The following is a 26268-nucleotide window of genomic DNA, read 5'->3' on the forward strand; positions in this document are numbered from 1 at the left end:
AACAAAAGCAGAAACAGATGACTACAAAATGGCGTAGTGCCTGAACACGCGCTGCACACTAATAGTGTGACGGTAAACCCCCACAGAAGATTACCGCTTCCATGCAGTATTATCCTCCGATTAATGTGAAACTGTGAGTTTTGCATTAGAATAGGGAATAACCAACCAACTTTTGATCTGGAACCTGGGAGCATCCTACTACACAGCAAACATTAGCTAAACAAAGGAAAACTACAAGTCCCAGGGTGCACTGGGACAAAAGTAAAAGGGTTACAAGACTCCAGGTCCACCATCGCATCACAATAGAGCCGAGGGATGTACATCTTCATATCCCAGATCACCTCAGGTTATCAGTTGATGTAGGCAGGCTGACATTTGTTTTGTCAGCTTTCTTGCTTACCCTGGAACTTGACATCACCTGCTCTTTTTTCCCTGAGCAGCCTTTGACAAGTGGAAGCTTCTCTCGCATTAAATTATTGACCGCACGCTGCTCAGGGGTTCCGACTAATCTATATTCATTACAGGATCAGGCTCATGAAGTTATCATTGTCAGGGATAAGAGATGCCAGCTCGGCAGCCAAGAGACGGACAAGGCTGCTTGAAGTGCTAATTGGGCATGCAGAGGACAGCGCCTGATTCTTTGGAATGCATTACTTCTGATCTGCTTACTTCGTTTTTAACTTTTTTGTCTTTTATCTTTCTTCTCACATCATCTTTTTCCATTGCACTCTCTTCGTGACTTTAGCCGTTGTTTTTGTTTTCGTCTATTTTAATCCGCCTTTTTTTTGCAGGTGGTAATCCCCTAAACTCCCTTTTTCATTCCCTGTTTTTCATTTCACCCTGTTCCTCCCTTCGCTTTCAGCTATTTTTTATTTACTCTTACTTTTACTCATTGATTTAAGTTCTCTCCCACCGTACTTTTATCATTTGTTTAGTTCTTTTTTTGTCGACATTTTAGACATTTAATTTTTTGAAGTATTGTTTTTGGAGTGTTGAATTGAGTAGTCAGAGAGTCGACGTGTTATTATGGTAATACGTTATGCCGGTGTCCATGGTGCTGAAATGCAGCTGACAGTCTCCAGCTAAGGCTTCTCCATTAATGTTCATTTTCGCATTTTGCCTCCTACGCCGATGTAAAAAAAAAAAATCACAGAGTTCCTAACGGCAAACCTATTTTTTTTACAATTATTTCATACAATTTACAGCTTTAAACATTTTTAAATATTCAAACCTGGCACATATGCCCAGTTAGCCTTTATAACATGCAACAAAAATACTTGATTACCTACATGCCATGAGCACACTAATAACCCTAAAGGGTAAAACTATCCACAGTAGCGGCGGGGTATTTTGAGGGTTAATCAAAGCCCTTCTCCTTTGACACCTACACCCAGACAGGACAGAAGTAACAAAAGATAATACAGAAGGCCCCTTACAGAGAGGCTCATTGCCAGTCTGTTTTTATTAGTCAAGGCTTGACTCACACTCTCACCCCGCCCTAATATCAATTTAAGTCTGTCCTCCAGTTTGGAGACTTCTGCACACAGCCTATAGGTATAGCGCCAACAGAACTGGCCTAGCACAAACTGCACACCATCCCTTCACACTAATCCCTTAACTAATACATTTGTTCCTACCCTGGAAAGCACTTCTAAATTAATAGTAATTTAAATCCAGTGATCTCTGCATTTTATGTAGGTGTACCCTATCAATGCTTCTTTCACTTTCTGCACCTTTTTCTATTTCTATTGTAGCTGCGAGATTTAAACTGTATTAGATGAATGTACCAAAATAATAATGACACAATCCAGTGTAACGAATCCATTAATAAGTGTCTCAATGATAGACAACAAGAATGACGATAAGGCGCCACAGAAACTGGGTTATAAAAATGGAGAATGTGTGCGGAAAGAGCCAGAGAAGCAGCAGAAAAGCACGAGGGAACCAGAAAAATAAGTCCGACACTGACCAAAACAATATGTCAGTTGCAACATGAGGCCTGAGCCAGTGTGTTCTAAACGCCATTCAAAATCTTATGTTTTTCTCTTTAATCGAGATTTTTTTACGATAACGAATAACACATTCAATTGTCTCGTTGTTAATGATTAGAAATGCTTTTATCTTGTGCTTTTTTTTATTTTATTTTTTAGCAAAACAAACCATTACCAATTTTGCTACGCAATTACCATGGAGTAAACATTTTCCTCGTAAAAATTTCAGCAGACTAGGGCCATATTATCAAGAAAGGTCGATACATTATCGCCGCTTTTATCAGCAGGAAACTGCCGCTAAAGCGGAGATAATGGGTTTGATAATATGTCCTTGTGAATTCGCATAGAAGCCCAGGTTAACACCAGAACCTGGGCTTCTATGGGAATTCACAGGGCATATTATCAAGCCCATTATCGCCGCTTTAGCGGCAGTTTCCTGCCGATAAAAGCTGCGATAATGTATCGACTTTTCTTGATAATATGACCCTAGATTCGAAAGGTTTGACTGGATTCTGTTGATGTATATGTATGTTTATTTTTTAAAAGCAGAGCAAAAAAGGGTAAGAAAATACAGCTGGTTAAAAAATACCAGCAGAACCCAACAGGCATCATTAGATACAATTGTTCAGTTCCAGGAGGCAACTCGGGTCAATCTGAGGTAGATGTACACACATCTGTCGGCTACAAACCGGATCCAATTAAAGCCTTCTGCAACAACCCAAATGGAACCTTATGTCAGGGATTCCATGGTGGTCTTGCTAATTTTATTTTATTCTGGATGGGGATTGGAAGGAGAGTTGTTGACTTTAGGAGCTAAAGTAAGAGTTGTTACAGGGCCCAATGGAGTACGAGGAGAGTTGTTGACTTTAGGGATGCTTGATGAATACAGATAGAACATAAATTGTGTTACATATAAGTGAGGTTCCCAAACAATTGTATCAATACCATTATAAGAAAAAGTATTTCTTATGAAAGTGATGGAGAGGTTGGTGTGTGGCTGTTAAAAATTCAACTGTGTGATTTAGGCAGATCTAACATCTAACAGTGTGCAAGACATCACCTTCCCAACTCAAGGAAATGGTTCTCTGCTGGATCATTATACGTGGGTCCTTTTTGCTAAGGATTGAGATCTGAAAAATTGAATATGTGTTGAAGTACAACCATTTTATTCAAATGCAATGTATATTCCATGTTCCTTTAACTTTGTAGCCCTTGGAATACATCATTTATGAATAATCTTTTCATTATATCCACCTGCAGCCAATTCTATGCATATGTCTACTCTTGTTTTTGGACGACATGCTCTATATCTTTTATAACTCAAAGTGTAAACCATTTTATTTATTTATGTTAAATAACACATTCTTATAAAGCGCATTCAACCTGGGGGTGTCAGCACACTGTACATAAAACTGCGTGACGTCAGACTTCAAATACAAATCAAATCAAAATACAAAGAGCTAGGTAGGACATAAACAAACAACAACAATGGTGCAAGAACAATTCAAAATGGAGGCATTGAAACAGGAGGGTTTAAATTGGAGAGAAGGAGGTGAGAAGTAGAATAGAGCTACAGAGAAGAAGAATAAATAAAGCGGTGAGAGCTAATTAGGAGATTGTAGTTAATTAGGAGAGAGGAGGAAGGTATACGAATTTTACAAGGTAAGAGTTATGGTAAGGTGAAAATAGTGGAATGGCATTTAAGAGGAGAAAGGGAGAAGAAGAGAGGAAAAAGTAAATAAACTTTGGTGGAAAAGAAGCCACTCCTTACCTGCACTGCACAGCGGATTTCCCACATTGCCCAACTCTACACAATTTGTGCATGTTTCAACCCCACTCTAACCATGCTCTCATTTGATGGTGACCCCGACTCTAGCAGCTAAAGTAGGAGTTGTTACTGGGCCCAATGGAGTACGAAGCCAGATCTCATTTCAAAGATGGCGATCTCTTTATGTACCTCATCTGGCTACATGATGGCAGACAACAGCTAATAAAGTAACACTGCATTGGAAAATCAAAGAAGAGGTAAAGGTTGGGACCTGGATTGCCAAGTAATAAAAATGGATCAAAATGAATACATCAGTAGCCCTGCCAGGTATCACACATCAGGGGTTAGGCTAACGCATTTTAGAGCTGGTGTCTGCATCTTCTCACTGAGATGCAGTAGTCACACAGTGCTCAATTTGTACAAGAATGAGTCCGGTCCACTAAGCTTTGCACTGAAGCCAGTTGCCTGCGCAATTACATGTTGACACACAAAATACAAAGGCTTTCAGTCTCAAATCCACCCGATGCATCTTAACTCACTACCAGACACACCCTAACCCTTTATCTCACTCTGACAGGTTCCTGCTATCCCTTTGTGACCGTATTTAGTCTTTCACTTCCTCCTTTTTCAATTTAGGCCCTTATTTATGGGGATTTGGCGCATGGCAGGGCAGCTAGTTAAACAAGGAGAGACACAGATCTTTCTTCTCGTCATGCCTCACCTTAGGAGGTGTACAGATTTGGCACTTCCAAGGTTTACATGATCTTGTAAATCTGGAGCAGCATCAAAATCCATGGACGTTGCGTGGGAAAGCTCACTGCAACACCCATGGAACGCCTCCCAAGCACAGAGTAAGACAATGCAACAATTTGTGCTGCCTTTACTTACTCCTTATCTATAACAAAAAGTGACAGTCCAGTGGTGCAGGGGACTCGTAAATAAGTCCCTAAGTATTTTTCCCTTTCTTGCTCATGGTAAAATGTTTAATGAAAAAAATTAATGCCAGTCCACAAAAATGAGTGCCGGTGGGCCCAACTGGAAACCACAGGCTCAAATTAATCACTGCTCATATTACAGATGCTGGGACCAACATTATAATGTGCAACTAGTCGCTTTGACTTGCTCTTGCTTCTTGGTGTATGGCCAGCAGCAATTCTCATCATCTATTGTTCCTGGCTCAGCCATGCCAAGAGGGGAGAGGGTTCCTGAGCTAGTAGCTATGTGTCAAATAGCAAACTACTTCAGCAGCATTTGCAGTAATTGAATAATTGTCAAGGCCTGTCTAGGCCACATGGATCTGGTGTCAGTCTAAGTGAAAACAATATGATCCAAGACCCAACCTCTTGTGGATCTGTTGCCTCGTTGTTTTCAGGCACGCAAAGAGTCATCATTGGCCTAAGCAGGTAGGTCTTTGCGTTTCTCCAGGTGTGCTTTACCGCGCTTCCCCACCATGGTCCTGCCGCACAACTCCTGTGATCGGTGTGGTATTAATGAAGGTGGTCATGCTGGCAGAGGATGTTTCTTCCTTGGTTCTTTTCCCTTCTGGAAATTACAGTTGATCATTTACAACTGGTTTCTACTGGATTGAGTGGCTGGTGGCTAGGTTTCTGGGAATATGTTGGGCTGCTTTGGAGAACTGCAATAGTTTTTGGAGTTGCATCTTAAATCTGGATATTGGTGTATTTCGGCGTCTGATCACATTAGGTGGCATTTTATTTTAAAATAAGGATTTTCCATGTTTATCGCCATTTGTTTTAACTCGATGCGATCAGTGAAAGTCAATCTTAACTGGTTATTTAGATTTCCGACCAGGGCTAAGTTTGGAATAAGCCTGTACAGTATATGAATTGACATATTGGTACCAAAGTTACTGTTTTCAAATGCATCCCCTGTTTTTCTCTAATTAAGATGCTTCACTTCATTATTAGAAAAGGGGGTGGTGATGAACAGAGTGTCTGAATTAAGCAGACCACTCTTACCCAGTCCAAAGATCAGGGCTTGATCCATCACCGTTATTTAGCTCATTTGGCTTGGTAGTTTGGTTTGCCCTGTTCCCATCATGCACTGGGACAGGAACAGACTAATTTGCATATAGCCAAGTTCTGAGCTGGGATGGTGCAGTGAGCTAAAAAACGGTGATGGATCAAGCCCTGATCTTTGGACTGGGTAAGAGTGGTCTGCTTAATTCAGGCACTCTGTTCATCACCACCCCCTTTTCTGAATCATTTTGTCCACCATAAGCGTGGAAGGGTATACTCAGATGTGAGTCCCTTGCTCATTGCACCATCAGGATTCAAGCAAGCCGGGCCGACGACGCCTGAAATGGCAGAAACCGGTCCCCGGAAGCTTGTTTCCTTCCCAGTATAAGAATTGGCTTGGTAGTTTGGTTTGCCCTGTTCCCATCATGCACTGGGACAGGAACAGACTAATTTGCATATAGCCAAGTTCTGAGCTGGGATGGTGCAGTGAGCTAGAAAACGGTGATGGATCAAGCCCTGATCTTTGGACTGGGTAAGAGTGGTCTGCTTAATTCAGGCACTCTGTTCATCCCCACCCCCTTTTCTGAATCATTTTGTCCACCATAAGCGTGGAAGGGTATACTCAGATGTGAGTCCCTTGCTCATTGCACCATCAGGATTCAAGCAAGCCGGGCCGACGACGCCTGAAATGGCAGAAACGGGTCCCCGGAAGCTTGTTTCCTTCCCAGTATAAGAATTGGCTTGGTAGTTTGGTTTGCCCTGTTCCCATCATGCACTGGGACAGGAACAGACTAATTTGCATATAGCCAAGTTCTGAGCTGGGATGGTGCAGTGAGCTAAAAAACGGTGATGGATCAAGCCCTGATCTTTGGACTGGGTAAGAGTGGTCTGCTTAATTCAGGCACTCTGTTCATCACCACCCCCTTTTCTGAATCATTTTGTCCACCATAAGCGTGGAAGGGTATATTCAGATGTGAGTCCCTTGCTCATTGCACCATCAGGATTCAAGCAAGCCGGGCCGACGACGCCTGAAATGGCAGAAACCGGTCCCCGGAAGCTTGTTTCCTTCCCAGTATAAGAATTGGCTTGGTAGTTTGGTTTGCCCTGTTCCCATCATGCACTGGGACAGGAACAGACTAATTTGCATATAGCCAAGTTCTGAGCTGGGATGGTGCAGTGAGCTAAAAAACGGTGATGGATCAAGCCCTGATCTTTGGACTGGGTAAGAGTGGTCTGCTTAATTCAGGCACTCTGTTCATCACGACCCCCTTTTCTGAATCATTTTGTCCACCATAAGCGTGGGAGGGTATACTCAGATGTGAGTCCCTTGCTCATTGCACCATCAGGATTCAAGCAAGCCGGGCCGACGACGCCTGAAATGGCAGAAACCGGTCCCCGGAAGCTTGTTTCCTTCCCAGTATAAGAATTGGCTTGGTAGTTTGGTTTGCCCTGTTCCCATCATGCACTGGGACAGGAACAGACTAATTTGCATATAGCCAAGTTCTGAGCTGGGATGGTGCAGTGAGCTAAAAAACGGTGATGGATCAAGCCCTGATCTTTGGACTGGGTAAGAGTGGTCTGCCTAATTCAGGCACTCTGTTCATCACCACCCCCTTTTCTGAATCACTTCATTATTAGCCACCAGTGCCAGCAGTGTCATCACATTCATGGCAATGCGTATGAATTACGCCTATGTTAGTAGGCATGTGTATCCCAATTTCTGTGTAGCTAATTGGGGTCATTGCTGTACCCTTACTAGAATTTTAAGCTCATCTGATCAAAATGTTTGGATGCCCTCCAATTTATGAGATTCGGGAGGAGATTTTCTATTGAAGTTTTAGATAATGAAATATTTCTCTTGTGACCAAGTCTGCCCTTTCCTGTTTACACACTGGGAAATGGTTGAAAACATGTCCTTGTTGCCAAATCTGTTTATTGCCATTCCTCACACTTTTTTTTCTATGTGTTGTAAGAAACACAGAGGTAATTTTGAATGTACAGTACAATACAAATGATTCATATAAATGTAGACATGTATACAGACAAAACTCCAAAGTGCGGCCAGCACAGATAGGGGCGGTGAGTCGGGGGCAGGTCGGAGTGTGGGGGGTCGATAGACGTCAGGATAGGTAATGCCATGTCGGCGATGCGGCGAGTGCAAGGTAAGTGGTTTTATTAAAAAAATGATTTAACTTTACCTATCCCGTCATCTGTCGACTTCCCCCAAAACCCTGCCTCATTCCTGCCCCACCGATCTTACCTGTGCCGGCAGCGCATGAATACTTGTGACCAAGTATGCCCTTTCCTGTTTACACACTGGGAAATGGTTGAAAACATGTCCTTGTTGCCAAATCTGTTTATTGCTATTCCTCGCACTTTTTTTTCTATGTGTTGTAAGAAACACAGAGGTAATTTTGAATGTACAGTACAATACAAATGATTCATATAAATGTAGACATGTATACAGACAAAACTCCAAGGTGCGGCCAGCACAGATAGGGGCGGTGAGTCGGGGGCAGGTCGGAGTGTGGGGGGTCGATAGACGTCAGGATAGGTAATGCCATGTCGGCGATGCGGCGAGTGCAAGGTAAGTGGTTTTATTAAAAAAATGATTTAACTTTACCTATCCCGCCATCTGTCGACTTCCCCCAAAACCCTGCCTCATTCCTGCCCCACCTATCTTACCTGTGCCGGCAGCGCATGAATACTTCTTCTGTGTACTTGCACTGCCTTATCTTCGCCTGCTGTTATTTTGACACCTTTACAAACATTGAACTTTACTAGGACAGGCATTTACATTAACAGTGCTCTGGCACATTCTTTGCCTAGAACTGGAGTTTAGAATAATGTGACAGCCTGGACAATAAAAAGATTGTTGACTCACATCATTGTGGTCACAGAGATGTTGGGGAAAGTAATGGCAGACGTTCATAAGCTGCATAAAGGATTGTGTGTCAGATTACATGCCCACTTGGCAAAACTAGGCATCAAGTCTCATTGTGCTGCCTTATGCTTAGGGAACACTGACACTGCACCTTTAACTGGGTGCGCTGGGCACAGGCTGTGACATTGCAACAAGTGTGATATTCCCATTGTAGGCACACACTCGCACCTGCATTGTACACTGCCAATTAGTGAAAGGTGAACTGGTTGTTTCACTCCGCTGGTCCACCTTTCACTGAAGGTGGCAATTTAGCTTGAGTTTGAAGGGGGACAGATCAACCTGCAGGCAGGTGCAGTGAGTGACTGCTCCCATCCGCAGGGGCATGCCTGTGGAATCCCTGGGACCTCAGTGCTGTTCTCCTAAGGGATGTATGACGTTACGACGCATGCTATTACAACGCATGCCTTTACGACGCAAGTTTTACAATGCAAGTCGTTACAACGACTTGCGTTGGGGGGCGCTGGATAGTGAATAGTTTAATTTACTATTCCAACTCCAGTCCCCGTGGATAGTAGGGAAGGTGTTGGAAACTATTCCCTATCCTAGATCGCCCCCCAGCGCAAGTCGTTGTAAAAGCTGCATTATAATGGTTGCCTCGTAAAGGTACTTCGTTGTAACAGTTGCGTTGTAAAGGATGTTCCACCTCCTAAGGGGTGCCCTTGGTAGACCTACTGACTCTATCATCTCTGTGTGGCACACAGTCAGTGCACCTCCTTATGTACCCTTTGCTTCTGCACCGGCATCTCTAAAAAGGCGCAAAAGCAAAGGATTTCCTCATTTTCAAGTAGCCACAACCCGATGCAAATGTGGGGATGCCCCTGCGGGATCACATCAGAGCATAATTAGCACCAGCGCGGTCCATATTACAGAATGGGCTGAACAAGTTTCTGAAATCCCTTTGATATTACCAAAGTGTCCCTGGGTGCAACAAGTTGGCACACATTTCCGTTGTGCCCCTGAGGCACTTTTTATAACATGTCACTTGGTGTCCCTCTTTATTGTGGTTGCCTGCTTAGAAGATATTCTATAAGGGGTTCTTCTTATTCGTGGTTATAAGTCAAAATATCAACCACAAAAATATCAGCCAACACATATATCAATGCCAAAATATATTGAGTTGCTCTCTATTACTACAGTGGGCATTCATAGGGAAGTGTAGGTTTACTCTTCTAACTCCACATCAACATAACATGATAGTGCAAGTCAATATGTTGGAGTCAATAAATGTGCATCTTCCTATTTACAACATTTTAGTTTGGTTCGACACAAGTTTTTTTTCACTCTGGGATTATCTTCAGAGTGTGTCGGCATCTCTCTTAATTTTATTACTGTTGACTACTTCATAAATATGCTGGCATATTAGCAGCTTATAAGGTGCTACAAGTAGGGACATAATTGCTCTGGTTCTGATAATGCACTGGTAAGTGGCAGATGGTAGAATCATATTTTTGTGTTCTATCTATTTCAATCAGATTGTAAGGTAGACTGCAAATTACGTATGATTCAGAGGAAGCAGGCTGGATTTGATTATCATATCTCCATCAAACAGATTTATAATGCGCACCCACACCATCCACGTCACATGCGCTAGAAAATGCAAGACATTAATTAACAACTCTTGCAGTCTCTTTCCATTAAGCTAAGCCATATCAACAAATGCAGTCATGATTCCACTTCCGCCATTGCCTGTTGGCTGACACAAGAGTCCAACGTCCTAATGACGTATGCATTCCCTCCTTCAAGACAGCACTCACATGAGGGACCACACCAACCAACTTTCTAGCATGGCACTTTGAGAAAAAGAGAATAAGCCTGTGTTATACAATTAAATAGAGTTCAGCACAAGTGGATAATCCAATGACACTCAATTAAATGAATAAATACTCAAATTAGCAAATATAAAGTTAGTATCCTCCCCAGCCCAAGGTCTCGCATGTATCTTCCATTGACCGCCATCAAATATCCTCTGACCTCATTATGTTTGGCCTATCCAAGCATTACTGATATATACATTATACAAGCGCCAGGACACTCTTGAGTAACAGTGCGCGTTACGAAAAAACATTATAACATAACATTATAACATAACAAGTAGTTAATTTTTCCAACGTTATCTCTCCAATTTGGTTAGGTGCCAACAGTAAAAAAAAAAAAAATTGGTCATATTCGTTGGTTTGGGGTTATGAGTTGGCCCCATTCACAATACTTTCCTCTTTTTGCATGCTAAAAAATGCTGCACCATGGAAAGGATAATATCTGATTTACTTGGATATATCCTGAAATTAGACCTAATACTTTTGTTGATGCAACTGCCAGATGGTTACATATTTGTTATAAAACACTTGTTCATTGATAGATGTGTCTCAACATTTAAAACAAGGTTTAGAATCTTACATAGATAGGAAGTAAACAATATAGTTTTCACATTCAACACCTCCTTTCTTTTTTTTAATTGGTTTATTTGGAGAACATAATCCATACAAAAGAATAAAATAACTTAACATCTAAAAAACAGCTAACTGGCAGAAAACAGATGTGTGCATGATAGTATAGTAAACAGCAATCATAACAATTATAATAACGGAAGCATTGTGGAAAGAACACCAGAGGAGATACCCCTTGTCTTGGCCAGCCACCACTCACCCATCCAAAACATGACTGGATCTCGGATCTTTCACAGCCTTTTTCTACCAATATCATTATCTAACAATGACATTTCCAAGAAACTTAAATTCAAAAATTCAAGCCGCCACACCCAGGGACTTGGGGCTGCACTTGCAAGCCAGAATCATGCCAGAACAAGCCGGGCCAGGGAGATAGAGAACACGTAAAGGCCTGCAACATTTTGAGGAATAACAGGTGAATTTCCCCAGCATAATGAATTTCAGATCACACCAAACAGCAAGGTGTAAAATAGTGTATATTCTTCCAAAAAACAAAGGCCCAGTAATTAAATAGGACTGGACAAGCGGCAAAGACATGAACTGTGTTAGCCCCCTTTGCCCCACATTGAAAACAGTGATCATCCCCTCTAAGCTTCATAACCCATAATCGATGGGGAGTACAATAAAAATCATTAATTCATTGATTGAGAGACATTTAGGATGCTCTGTTCGAGTCTCATATCATTAGCTGTGACTGCTGAGCCAAGGTACCTACTCCATGTATCTGCCCTTAGTTGAAAAAGATCTGCCCAATGGTGCAATTCAGCAGAAAAGATTAACTTATAGGACAAACTAATGTTCCCCTTCCCCGGAGCTCCCTTTAAAAATCTAAAAAAGTCCTTCAGGAACAGCCAATCTCATCTTTTTGTTAATACCAACTATGAAATGTCAAATTTACAAGTACCTAAAAAAAAAACTTTCAAGACCACCATTTTAAGATATGTCCTTAAAGTATGTAAGAAATACATTTTCATACTGCATTTTTTCCAATCTAGTATCAACGAACAAGGGAATATTTGCATCAGTGAGGCTGTTGTGTAAAACTGCATCTCTCCATCTCCTTACCTTAGTCCCAATGTTCAGCAGACTCAGAGTTTTGATATTGTTGCTACTGAGACGCTTCTAGAACCAGAGCTTAGACTTAGTGGAGAGGTGTGGCTCACTGGTTAGAGGCGGCAGACCTGTAAGCAGAGAAGGGCCCGGGACCGGGGTTCAATTCCCGACGCGGCAGGGTCTTGGACCAGGGTCAACGGACTCAATAATTCTCGCCTCAGTGCCTACTCTAACCAGGGAACACACTCGATAACTCTGGGCATTAAGCTTTCCTCATCTCTACAACGGCCTCCCACAGACGCCGGGGATGCCTGGTTTCACCTTGGAGACACCCAGAAAGGGACCATCTCACAGGGAAAACCAGGACGGGTTCCCCAGCTGTCTACAGCGCCAGGACACTCGGGTAGAGTAACAGTGCGCTTTACAAGTATCCCACATTTACATTTACATTTACCATTAGGTCTCATACCCTTTTAATTGCATATTTAAATGTTGGGTCTTCCTGATATTTATTTAAATATCGGTTTGACCAAGCCCATCACTTTTCTGCAAAGCCTCGGAATCATCCTCAGGTCATGATCTTTTTCCTCCTTCTCCAAAAAGCTTTGTCATTAGAAACTAATATCAGGAGTGCATGGAATACAATTGGGACATCTGAACAACTTTATTTTAACTGACTGTACGCAGGTCAAGCAGGATATAACATCTCCTCTTTTGTGAATGTCACTTCGAATTTCTTTTCTAAATCAATATATATTCATCAACGCCAGTTTCTAAAATCCAGCCTTAACAGAACTGACTGCTAAATGCATCAGCCTCACTAATATTACTAATATTAAGTACCAAAGGGACAGAATAATTCCTAGTCAACCCAGCGGATTCCCCATCCAAATTCTGAGCTGCATTACACGAGTTATTCCATGTAGTGTTAAACAGACCTTTTCTCAACGTGGGAAATGCCTTATCTTTACACTTATGCCCAATAGGCATAGCACAGCAGTGTAGTTATTCACTGGATCACAGCTTCCTACTAACTACTTAGACTTCCTTAAAAGGAACACTCTAATTAATCTCCATGATTTCTGAACCACACGTTCGGTCATTCTTACTCTCTCAAATTGACGATAGCAATGCAGTGTGTTTTGGCCTCTCAATCTGCTCCCCACACCCAAACATATCTGCATGTAGAGATCTAAGTTGGGCTATGAGCTAAGAAGAATGAATAACACACTCAAATGGTCTACTCCAGCGGTGGTTCCTCTGCTAAGGAGGAGGAGTGTCGCCCCACTGAGCAAAAAGGAAAAATAAAATGACAATACTGTATTGTTATTATCATTTTAATTTTTCCTATTGCATACAGTCGGTGATCTTGTTCAATGTGGGGTGGGCAGGGCTGGCCAGAACAGGGGAGGAGTGGTTTGCACTCCTTAAGTCCGCATGAATTTGGCCGGCCCTCTTGAGCCGGCCAAACAGTTCATGCGCACTTTACATGTTCCCCACCAGGCTGTAATGCACAGCCTGGTGGAGAACATGCACAGGCTCCCTGTTCCCATCAGAGCGTCGAACCACGGTGCTCAGACAAATCACAACACTTCATTGCAGCGTTGTGATTGGCTCAGGGGAGCCTGTCTGACCGGGTGCTTCCTGCTACCAGCTGGACTGGGGAAAGGAAATAGGAAGAGGAAGCAGTAGAGGCGGCAGCCGGCCGATCCAAGGTAAATTTTTTTTGTTCATCATTAACCTCAAACATGTTCCCATGCAAAGCTTCAGGTTTCTGGAATCCCAAAGAAATATTCTTTTTAAATCTCAACATTCACGGCTAAGTAATCTTTATCCATGATTGTTCACTCTCTTGAACTTTCACCTGACTGTCTCACCTACTTGTAGTTTGATAGATGGTTTAGGTCCTGTAAATGTTTACTTTTGTTGACAAGCTTGCAAAGCCTTCCACTACCTCTGTACAGTACTTAATTTATGCAGGTGTGTGCAGGTGGTAGTCAACAGCAATCATTTTTGGGGACATGGACTTATTTTCCATCATAATACTTTGAACAAGAGAGAAAGGTAAAAAAAAGGCAGACATAAGGAAAAGAGTGATCAGGAGTGTAAAGAGGAAAAGAAAGCACTTTCAGGAGGGAAATAAAGAGACAGGGATTTTAGAGAGATTTAACAACGTGGCATGAGGTGGGATTATGCCTAGATGGAGACCCTGGAATCAAACAACTCCGCAGTTCAGCAGTGCAACTGCAAGCTCCTAATAAGAACTTTGAGCAATGCATTTTAGGGGAGAATTACTAAGATTTTGCGTTGTGTTTGCATCACAAAAGTGACGCAAATCAGGGTAAAATCTTTTTTACCCAATTTACTTTCCATCTCTGAAAATAACAGGAAATTAATGCAAAGCAGAGTCATGGGGGCATACCAAATGTGGTGCATGGGCGTTCCCATGCAACCACCCTAGTTTTCTCATGTGAATCCCAATTTAATAAATAAAGTAGATTGAGTTTAGCCTGAAAAAACTGTGCCCTTCTCAAGTAGGCACAAGGAGAAATGCTTTCATTTCTCCTTTATTTTCCGATGTTGCAAGTGTGCTGCACTGTACAGCACACATACAGTGGCATAACACAGGCCCCCACAGCCCCTGTGGTGCAGGGGGGCTCCCAAGCTGCAGGGGGGGGGTCCTCAGCACAATACTCTGGTCTGGGAGCTCCTGAAGAAATTCAGAGCGGGACTCCCTTCATGTACTTTGCAGGGGGCCCCTTCAAGTTTTGTTACGTCACTGCACACATTCAAAGTGGAAAAATGGTTAAAGTGAGTCTGTGCATAGTATTTTGTACAAAACCTATGCTATACTCATGGAGACACCATTGCACCATGGCGCAAAGGTGTCTCCGTGGCGCATGGCAGCTGATCTCAGCAACAGCGCTAGTGAGATGGGAGGAGAGCGCTCTCTTCCTCTCTCCTTTTCACGTACCGCAGCGCAGCATTTGCTGCTGCTGGAGTGCGCTAAATGAAAAAATAGATCTGCATTCCTGCCGAGCAGTCTAACATCAAATTATTATATTGAAAAACAACAGAAATGATATTTATCAAGATTTAAATAACAAGTATAAGAACGAAAGTCCAAGTCCTCATCCAATAAACATTCAAACACCAAAATCCTGAAGTGCGTTGATCCGTGTTTATATTTCAAATTTCAAAGTTCAATCCAAATTCTCAAGTCCTTTATTCAATCTGAACGTGTTCTCAAAGTTCATTCCAAATTTCTCAAAATCAGATTCCAAGTTTCACAAGTTTCAAAGAACATCCACAGCAGCCAACACGTGTTTCGTTGGGCATTTGTATATGCCAACCAACTTCCTCAGGGCTCGATCACAATAGATTATCCTTCAGTATCAAATTTCTTCCAGCAAGCGTTTATCACGAAAATCAACAGTATCTCTCCACTTTTTCACTCCCACGCATGTCCTTAATGGATCTAAGTCTCGTTAGATAAGCGTCCAATGCTCTCCTCCCGTAATATAAATGTCCGTTCAATAATTAAATTGCAGGGTCTATATCCCAATTCGAAGTTACAGTGTATATCTCCCCAGAGTATCGGCTATACTGTTGATTTTCGTGATAAACGCTTGCTGGAAGAAATTTGATACTGAAGGATAATCTATTGTGATCGAGCCCTGAGGAAGTTGGTTGGCATATACAAATGCCCAACGAAACACGTGTTGGCTGCTGTGGATGTTCTTTGAAACTTGTGAAACTTGGAATCTGATTTTGAGAAATTTGGAATGAACTTTGAGAACACGTTCAGATTGAATAAAGGACTTGAGAATCTGGATTGAACTTTGAAATTTGAAATATAAACACGGATCAACGCACTTCAGGATTTTGGTGTTTGAATGTTTATTGGATGAGGACTTGGACTTTCGTTCTTATACTTGTTATTTAAATCTTGATAAATATCATTTCTGTTGTTTTTGAATATAATAATTTGAATTTTAGACTGCTCGGCAGGAATGCAGATTTAGTTTTACATCTTGGATTTGTCCAGGATAAATTAAGGAAGTTGGGTAACCTTCCTTTCCAGCCTTGTAGCAGTCACTGGGAATAATTTTGAACCCTAATAATAGCCATACTCACAGCTGAGCGCCCTCTTTCCATGTTACCATTTCTGTTTTCTTGTAAATGAAAAAATAGTAAATCTGCCCCTTTGTGTTTTTTACAACTTAAGCATTGGCATTTGTTAGTGTTGAAGGAAAGTTTGCTACCATAGGATTAATACTACATTTGGAGCAAATGTCTGCCTTATATATGAGTCACAAAGAATGTAGAGTGCTGTGACAGTTGCAGAATTTCAGGGGGGAGTCAAGTGCATACAATATATGCACATGGAACTCCACCAGATGGATTTTGTTTGGTCACAGAAATCTAAAGCTACACCTTTGAATTTGTATGTTTTTCTCCACTGAACATATTTTTCAGTGTGACCCTGCAAGCTCTACAGCACAAATATATTTAGAGATGCAATTACCACATTCTCATACTAGATACATGCACTTGCATTTCACAGGGGTCCATTTACAAGGGATAGGAACCGTAGAAAATACGAGTAAACATCCATAAATGTAAACGTTAGTGGGCGTACCTCCTGGGAATGTCCACACACCCGCCACTACACCTAAATTTGAAGTACCGAAATTCTACCCTACTGGTGGTATTTCTGAGTTTGCACATCTCATCTGTGAGCGAAAAACTGCATCTACCCTGATTCTGTGAACTGACACATAATTAAGTTTCACTGTCATCGGCATGATATTATTGGGTAGACATCAGGGCTGCCTTTGTACTGTGTGTCCTAGTAGATTGTCTTGGATTCTGAGGTCAACTGCTTAAATATTTTGTCAAACATTTAAAAACTAGTTGTCCAACACTGTTGATTACCCTGAGCTCATCAGGTAACTGGAAATTATAGCAGGTTAAGGACATAACATTTGATGCACATTAGATCTTTTCACTCTCATCCACTCTTATGAGAATTTGTAGAAATAGGCTCCTCGGGCACGAGTGAAGCAAAACATTAACATATTGAGAACATTGGCAGTAGGGTTTATGGAACAGTAATATTACGTTTTTTACCCATTGTACCTACTCGGCTATAACCTAGGATGCCAAATGTATTGTTTTCCACTGACATGGCCACTTCAGGCTGAGAAGAGCCATGTGCAAATAAGCATATGGTCTTTCTCGAGTAGGAACAGTCCGAACCAAACAGCAACCCCAGATGAGGGCCAACTGACCATTCTATAACTCTGCATTTTCCCAGTGGTCTGCAGGCGAAGGGGTTGGTTTCAGAATAAGAAGGGCTACCATGCCCCTCTCATGGTCCCATTCTAGTCACTACTTTCTGCAGTATGGGGCTGGTTTCAACATATTGCTGTGTCTGACTTTGATTCCCTACGTGACTGAACCTAACCAGCCCTTTTAGGCTTCATCAGTGAGGTGTAGCTTCGGTCATGCAGCACAATAAATATTGGGCAACATCTGTACAAACATCATGTTTCAGAAGAAACCCCAAACCAACAAATTGTGAAACAGTCCTGTTTTAGTCAAGCATTTGCGACCACTTGTATATACTTTAGTATATACTTATATGTGTATGTACATTGTGGGCTCTGGAGATCAGCCCTAGGACTTGTCTGCTTCCGCTTAGGGATTTTTTTTCTGTTCAACTGCCTCTATTTAACTGTCTTGATAGAAAAGGACCAGTAGAGGTCAGTTAAATACCAACACTGCTTTCTGCTGAGGGAGTTTCTTTTTTTAATTTTTCTGGCAACTGCCTCTATTGAACTTTTTTAATAGAAAACGACCAGCAGAGGTCAGTAAAATACCAGAATCACTTTAGCATTCTCTAGATTCTATTCCATAGAAAATGTCTTCCACAAACACCCGTAGACCTTAATATTTTTTCCAAAACTTGTCTTTTTAGTGATATGACCACCGAAGGCCATGATTTTATATTAAAAAGAGAGCTTTGGACTATACCATTTCCCACTGAAAGGCAATATTGCTCTCCATGTGTTCCCATACCTGGCATCTCACACAGTTTGGTGCTTACTTTCCCTCCATGTTAAAGATGAGTAGATGTTTCAGCACCCAGGCTAATGTGCTGCATAGCTAAATACACATAAGGTCCCAAAGGCGAGACCTATTGCATTGCAAATGCTTGTTCTTCCACTTTCTTGCATAGCACAGTTTGAGTTAGGGAGCATCTTAGTCTGCAAACCATTCATTTTCTTAAATGTTTATGTGTTATAAAACTGCAGTTAAATCTTTTATCCTTGCCAAAGAAGATAGCTTTTCCTGCACCAGCTTCAATATCTGGCCCCTTCATACACAGGAAGTCTGTAATTTTATTCCTGAGGCAACCAGGAAGTGCAAAGATACGTCACTGTATCCTCTGTCTGGGTTGTACACTTTTGTGCATGTGGATACAATTAAATTGTTCTCTTCCCTTGAGTGACTTGAACGAGTGAGTAAGAGTGATAAATATAGCACCAAAGGCACTCTAAGTAGCTCCAGTGTTCCATAAGCTGGCAGCTAGACAGGAAAGTGAAAACTGACAAAAGGGCCAGAATTAAGCTGACTTATTCTGGATAACCTCTGTATAAAAAGTCAATGTATTCTTGAAATAGACATACTTCCGGCTCCACATCAGGCAGTCATGGGATAGGACAGAATCAAAGTGGCTGATCATGGTGTGAATGTCAACATCCCCCAACACGGTTCCTTTTCTCCCACAAGGCCATTCAACAATTGTGTAGCAGAATAATAACAATGGACCCTGTACAGAAATTGGAGGACCAAAGCGGGTGCGATAAATGGGGCATCTAGTGATAGCGAGATGACAAATGAGTGCGACGGCATATCCACCATCACAGAGCATCTCTTGCCTCTAGCCCATTCTCATCATTACCTTCCTTTGGTTGACCTCACACGCTCATTCCGGATAGGAAGACTAATAGGATGAGACTCCCTGGTAATACTTCAAAGTTTCTAGGAATAGCATATTTTTTTCCTTTGGAGTATTACAAACCAAAAAAGCAAATGCCGAGATGAAAGTACATTCTAGCACTGTTCAATTCTGGAAATGTCTCCTGTTTCTCTATCAGCCTTTGGATGAACAGAAGAAACATCTAGCTATAATTATTCATAAATTCTTGCTGGAGTATTCCTTAATCTCTGCTGGTAATGTCAAAGATGGGATATTTAATTGTATCTCCTGTATTATGTCCCTATTGTTGCAGGTGCCTTTTCTTGTATTCTCAGTATGGGGACTGGGACAGCTGATGGAGAGGACAGTGATCAGTCTGACAATCATCCGCGGCCCGTGGAGGGAGTTCTGTGGGGCAGACAGGCGGGGCAGGGGAGGGGCAGGGTGGGGGTGGTAAACACCGGAATATGGATGATTGCAGGTAAGTAAACAATGAAATTAATAAAAACGAATTTCATAGCACGCCCTGCATCGCATTTTGTCTGCTCCACGGAACTCCCTCCACGGGCCGCGGCTGCTGACAATAGACTGCACAGTTCCCTTCGTCAGTGGCAGCTAATAATTTTTAAAATAATGAGGTTGAAAGTTAAATACTTACATACCTATAGGCAGAATGAACCTTTGCAACATGATTGTTTTTTGCACCATATTACAACATTTACTTGAAAGTCGTAAATAATTGTTACCTTGATAGATGTTCAGATGCAGTGAAGCTCCAAGATCAAATCCCCTGCGTCTCACTGCCTGGACGTTACACTGTGCTTCCTGAACCCAGGGAACATAAGGTCCAATGACCCTAGCTAATTCAAACGCTGCTTTCATTCGTATTGTGATACTAAACCGTATAAGAGCAGTGCTAGGATTGGCTGGGGCATGCGAGCACGATGTTCCATATAACACTGATGGGGCTATATATCTGCTCATGCAGCTTAATGGTAGCCTTGAATGGGAAGTATGACATCACAACGCATGCTTTCAAAATGCATACCTTTACAACGCGGTTTTCACAACGCATACCATTACAACGCATAGCGCTTTGGGGTGCTGGATAGTGAATAGTTTAATTTACTATTCCAACTCCAGTCCCCGTGGATAGTAGGGAAGGTGTTGGATAGTAAATTAAACCTATTCCCTATCCTAGAGCGCCCCCCCCCAGCGCAATGCGTTGTAATGGTTTGCGTTGTAAAAGTTGCGTCGTAATGGCACTGCGTAGTAAAAGTTGCGTTGTAAAGGTTGTCTCCCCCTTGAATGTGTAAACCTGAAATGCCCATTACAGGCTGCCCACAGCAAAAACACCGGCCAATCTGACATGCGCAGTTCAGTGAAACACTGCTACAGCTAGCCGTTGTACCCATCCACTGCATGCAGGAAGAGAGGGTTCCGTAGCCCACACCATAACGGAGGAACGTGAATGGAGGTACAAAGAAAGTATGTACATTGGTAAAAATAATGAGCCTGGGCAGTAGTGGCTCACATTAGGGTGTCAATGCCCTTTGCCCTTATGGATGAGCCACCCCTGGACTTCATGCTATTCTTTAACCAGTCTACCTGTAATTTGAATGATGAGTCTTGTCTTTGAAGAAGAGAAATAGAGGCAAAATCATCCACGCTCTGTTTAGTACATTCAGATGCATAGGAATTTAGATGAAGCAAAGATATTGTGGAGAAGTGTGGCTCACTGGTTAGAGGAGGCAGAGCTGGAAGCAAACGTCAGCCCGGGACCAGGGTTCAATTCCCGGCTCGGCGGGGTCTTGAGTCCTAAAATGTCCATGGATTTGACAATTCTCGCTCCGGTGCCTACTCGATTCACGGGTTCACACTCTGCGACTCTGGGCAATAGCTTGCTTAATCTCCACAACGGCCCCTCGCGGCGGGATGCCTGGCTTTCACCTTGCGGATACCCTGCCGGGGTTATCTCACAGGGGAATACCAGGACGGGTTCCCTAAGCAAGCGCTTAGAAACCGCTTGGTGATTTGCGCTATATAAATTCCTGTACATTTACATATTTGTCTAAGAACACCAGCATAGGCACTGTCAGTGAAAACGTGTTATCCAGTGAAGATAAAATAGCAGTGCTCTTTATCCAGTCCTGCATCTCTAACACCCACCAGCAATAAGCAATCTAGGATGTTGTGCATTTTGTTTATGAAACCTGCTTTGGGTTTGAGACATGTTGTGACAACATTTATTGGTTGGCCCCTTTTAGATGTCTTATTGATGGCACAGAATGAAATGACCTAGTGTTCAATCAAATATAATGGAGAGAAAAGGCTCTCCTTAATCTCCAAAATCCGTCAACTCTCAATTTCACTATAAAATAATGGTTTATGTGTCACCCCTTATCGGTGCCACTATCCCTAGCATGGTCCCTGTCAAATTAGGCAGCCCCTTGAAGGTACCTGTGGGTGAACATCATCCTTCTCTCGCACTCCTTCCTAGTTATCTAGTTCTACCTCATCCCCTTGATAATATTCTGAAGGTCTGCTCTGTTTACTTCCCATGCTCTGTCCTCAGATTTATTCTCTCAGCTCCTACCATGTTTGTTTGCCTATCCACCGCCCCATCCTCCTCTATTGTATAGGATCCGTGATTATTTACTGGAGACAGTGTGTCCCACCTTTCTTGGGCCGGACATCTATCAACATGGGTGGGACTGTTTGCCATTTAGGGATAACATATAATTGAAGAAGCAAAGGTAGAAGGTTTGGAAGGAAGTTTGCATGAGACGGTTCTTGCAGACGAGACACCATAATTGGGGGTGTGCAGCACCGCAAGCTTGGCTTGTGCCAGAAGATGTAAGAAGACATAGCACTTGCCTGCACAAAGGCGCTGTTGCCTGTGTGCTGAGGGAGGATCTGAAAGATGAGTGAGAGAAGATCAAAGCAAATGTGCCACAAGACTAAAAGGAGCATGTGACATGCATGAGCCAGGAAGTTAGTTAGATACTTGTTCAAGTGTGCACAGAGGGAAGCCTTCATGTTGAAATGGATTCCCTTCATGTTTCTGCATGTCTCTATACGTCAGAAGCTGAAGTCTGGAATCCAAGAATTAAGAGCAGACCTGGACAAAATAGCTTTGTACATCTTAGAGGATAGATATATATATTTTAAGATATTTTGAAAAGAGACAGCTAGTATAGATTTATGAGATTTGATAGGTCAACCATATTTGAGAAGAAAGTCTAACAAGATACTTGGGGAATGTTTGTATGAGGTGCAGGTGGGCATCCAGGAGAACCGAAGGGTAATGGTGACTACCCTTATTGTTTTATCTTCTTATGTGTATCAGTGGCTGCTCCTTCTCTAAGGTGGAGGAGCATCACCTCACTACTCTGCGAGCAGTTTAAAAAGGAAAAAGGAAATGATAATAATGCAATGTTGTTATAATTTATTTTTTCTGTTCCTGATTACGGGAGGCCAAAGCAGGGAGCAGGGAAGAAGTGGTGAGCACACTCCAAGTGCTCACGATGGTTTGGCGACAATCTTGGGTCATCCAAACAGTCATGCACACTTTGCATGTTCTCGACCAGCTGTATTGCACAGCCTGGCTGGAGAACATGCACACCCGTCCAGTCCCTTTCTGAATGCCGAACTACGGTGCTCAGACCAATCACAACGCTGCTGTAATGCAGAATTGTGATTGGCTATTGAAGTCTGGAAGCATGTGCACTTCCTAGTTATTGCTTCCAGAGTTGACCGAGGAGTCAAAGAAGATCGAGAGGCAGCGGTCAGCCTGCAAGTAAGTGGGTAAAAAAAAATATATATCATTTACGCCCCGGCCCTGCCACCCCCGTCAAGTAGCGGCCGCCACTGATCTGTATACAATTTATTTTCCTGCCGACGCTGTGTCTTTTTTCTTTTTCTTAAACCTCTATTCCTAGTGTTAATTGTAGGTAAAAAAATGCAACTATGTTGCAATCTAGAATTGTCAAGTAGTGAGTTGAAAATGCAGTTTTTCAACTGATTCTTAATCGCAAATAGAAAGGTTTGTGAAAGACGCGTTCCCTTTCTATTTGCACGTCGCAACACAACTTATATATGGTGTGCAACCATATATATAACCATGTGCTATCCATTTGGGAATCGTGATGACTGTCCTCAGGGGTACAGCGGCTGCACCCAGCCATCACTCCTTCCAAGTGAATATGTTTTTTAAAGAACCCTTTATTCCTTTGAAATCCATAGGGTCCTCTTTTAAAAATGTGCACTTTAAAGTAATGCAAATGAAAAGATGGAGTTCTGCTGCGCTTCAAAAGCCTCCATCACAGGTATTCGTACAGGTCTGACAATGTCTGCTACCTTATTAATATTCATGAGGTAAATCTGCCTGCTTGCAATTAGCACATACTGGTTTGAGAACAGGGCTTGGTACATCTGGCCCATATTTCTTTTCCTGTGTGCATATGCTGGGTGTGTCAATTGAACAATACGTTGGAGCTTTTATGTTTGGCAGCGACAAGCAAGTTTAATGATGTACATAAAGTCAAAATAAGAGATCATTGATGAACCTAAGAAGTAACCTTAAGATGCATAAGAGGTGTTGCATGTGAAATAATCATAACTGCAGAAGGCTATAGTCATTACAAAAAGAACTCAAACTACATACATACTTATTTTTTGGGAGATTAATTCATGTGATGGTGGTAAAGGAAGTAAACAGCTGTAGAAGAGAGGAATAATGGGAGCAGAGAAGTCCAATGTGGAAAGGAGTATGAGACAATATAAAGGTTCAATGTTATCAGCGTCAGATTTCTGGACATTGGCAGCTTTGGGAAAGTCTCCTACTGCCTAAATGAAGTATTGCATATGTTAGACCATTCGGCACTCATGTACAGTGAGTCAGACTGACTTTTAAAATGCCAAGAGGCATGAATAAGGGTGGAGTAGAGTCATATAGCCCCGGGTTCCATGGTCAATATACTGGATGTGACATATATCCAGAATGTCTGTGTACCTTTTCATTCACTTTTTATTTTCTTTACTCTATGCAGATGGTTTAGTGATAATGGATAGGATACCGTTTGGATTTCAAAGGAAGCTAACAGATTTGAACAATTATTGTGTAATGAACTAATTGACGATCAACTAGGATAAAGCTAACATTGTGGCATTTAGTAGAAAACGGCATATATGGTCAATTGGGCGGGCAGACAAGGGTAGAAGAAGTTTCATATTGTAAGTACTTGGGCATGATTTTTAGTAACAAATTAACTTGGGTACTACAAATAAATAACCTAAATTCATGGTTAAGCTCAACTATGCAAGTCTTAAAAAATTAAAAAGAGAATATGAGTGACCAATACTTCAACCGGTAGCCTGTAAAGCAATGATACTTCCATAGTCTTTATATGGGGCACAGATGCTAGGCATGAGTGGACATTAAGACTGGTATAAGCTAGGAGGACAATGCCTGAACAAATCTGTTATCTTTGCCAAAGTGCTATATGATACAAGCAATTAGAGCAGAAACTGATATACAGTTTTGGACTTCCATAGCACGCTTCCAAAGCTCATGGTTTTGGAACAAATTGTTATCTCTGACCAGCACGAAGTGGCATATTTATATAAAGATTACATTATCACCAGTGATTTAGGGTGGGTTAAAGACCTAAGAAAACATCTGAACTTGATATCAAACTGCTCCAAGATCAAGATCTTCAAAATAGATTCTGCCAGTCAATTGTCTAAAAAGAAACTGCCGATAATGAGGATAGAGGATTAAAGAGAATGAGGTCTAATGTATCTAGCCTCAAAGATTCTCAAATATAGATTCGAAACAGTCTTCGGAGAAGTGTATAATGTTCCCACACTTATACTCTCTACCGAGTCACTACATGCGTAGCACCATAACGAAATTTAGAATGGAGCTACATCCTTTGTATATCCATCATTTAGGTATAAAATCTTTCAAGAGTCATGACAGGAATTGTACTTGTGGGTTAGGAAAGTGTTGCACAAATTATCATATTCTTATGGAGTGCCAATATTTTTTGTCTTTAAGAGGATTGTCATTTTTTAAATATAATATAAGATCAAGGATGTTAGCAGTGAAAGATTTATTTTCATGGAATTTTTAGATGTGATTTGTGTATTAGCAAGATTTTTCATGGCTTTAAACAGCTTTAAGTTTTAAAGCAATATTGTAGTGTGAATAACTGTATGTATTGTTGTTTAGAATTTATAAAAGACTGATGTCCAAATAAACTAATTTATTAAATGAACTGAACTGTCTAAGCCAAGAGACAGTTGTACTTTCAATGGTCAGATATTGCAAGGTCTTTGTAACTTTTACTTTTACCAGATTATTACTTCCAAATAGATATAACACAAGACTGAGAATCTACTTGAAGAAGTCAGGATAAAAAAAAAACTATGGTAGCATGAAAAAGATGCTATATGTACCTCATGAACAAGGTTGGAGATAAATTCATTACATATACCCAGATTCATTAAACTGCTAATAAAAATTGTGGATTTTAAAACATATTCAGGGAAAGATTATGGGGAAAAAAACACTTTCCGCACTTTTTAAAGGTTTTTTGTTTGTTTTGTTGGATGGACTGGCGCCGTCTTGGGAAGGCATGAATGTATTGATGTATTTATTGACTACCTCTTTGCAGCTGTCTTTAAAACCCACGCCTAGTTAGGAAAATCCCTTCAAGACTGTACTTCAAGTGGATAAATTTGTGCCTATTACTTCCACCCGTTACTTAGTGTAATTTCAGGCCGCTTAATGATTCTAATTTCATCGTTGGTCCAGAGGATCCGCTACAAGCTCTGGAAGGCTCCACGTGCCAGCAAGCCTTGCTCAAGATTGCGCAAGAAAGCAAAGCCGACACCCTTGCCTTCTCCCTCTGTTTAAACGCAGCAGTGCTCGGTTCCTCCTCTCCTAATGAGGCACAGAGAGCTATCCCTCTTCCTTTGCCGCCGTGGCTGATCAGACAGGCTGCACATTCACAATGGACAAAACAACTGATTAAGACCGAAGATGAAGCACGTAATTAAATGGCGCCCTGACTTCATGACTCCCCGGGTTCCTCT

Source organism: Lissotriton helveticus, chromosome 7 (genome assembly GCF_964261635.1).
Source record: "Lissotriton helveticus chromosome 7, aLisHel1.1, whole genome shotgun sequence".
NCBI lineage: Eukaryota > Metazoa > Chordata > Amphibia > Caudata > Salamandridae > Lissotriton > Lissotriton helveticus.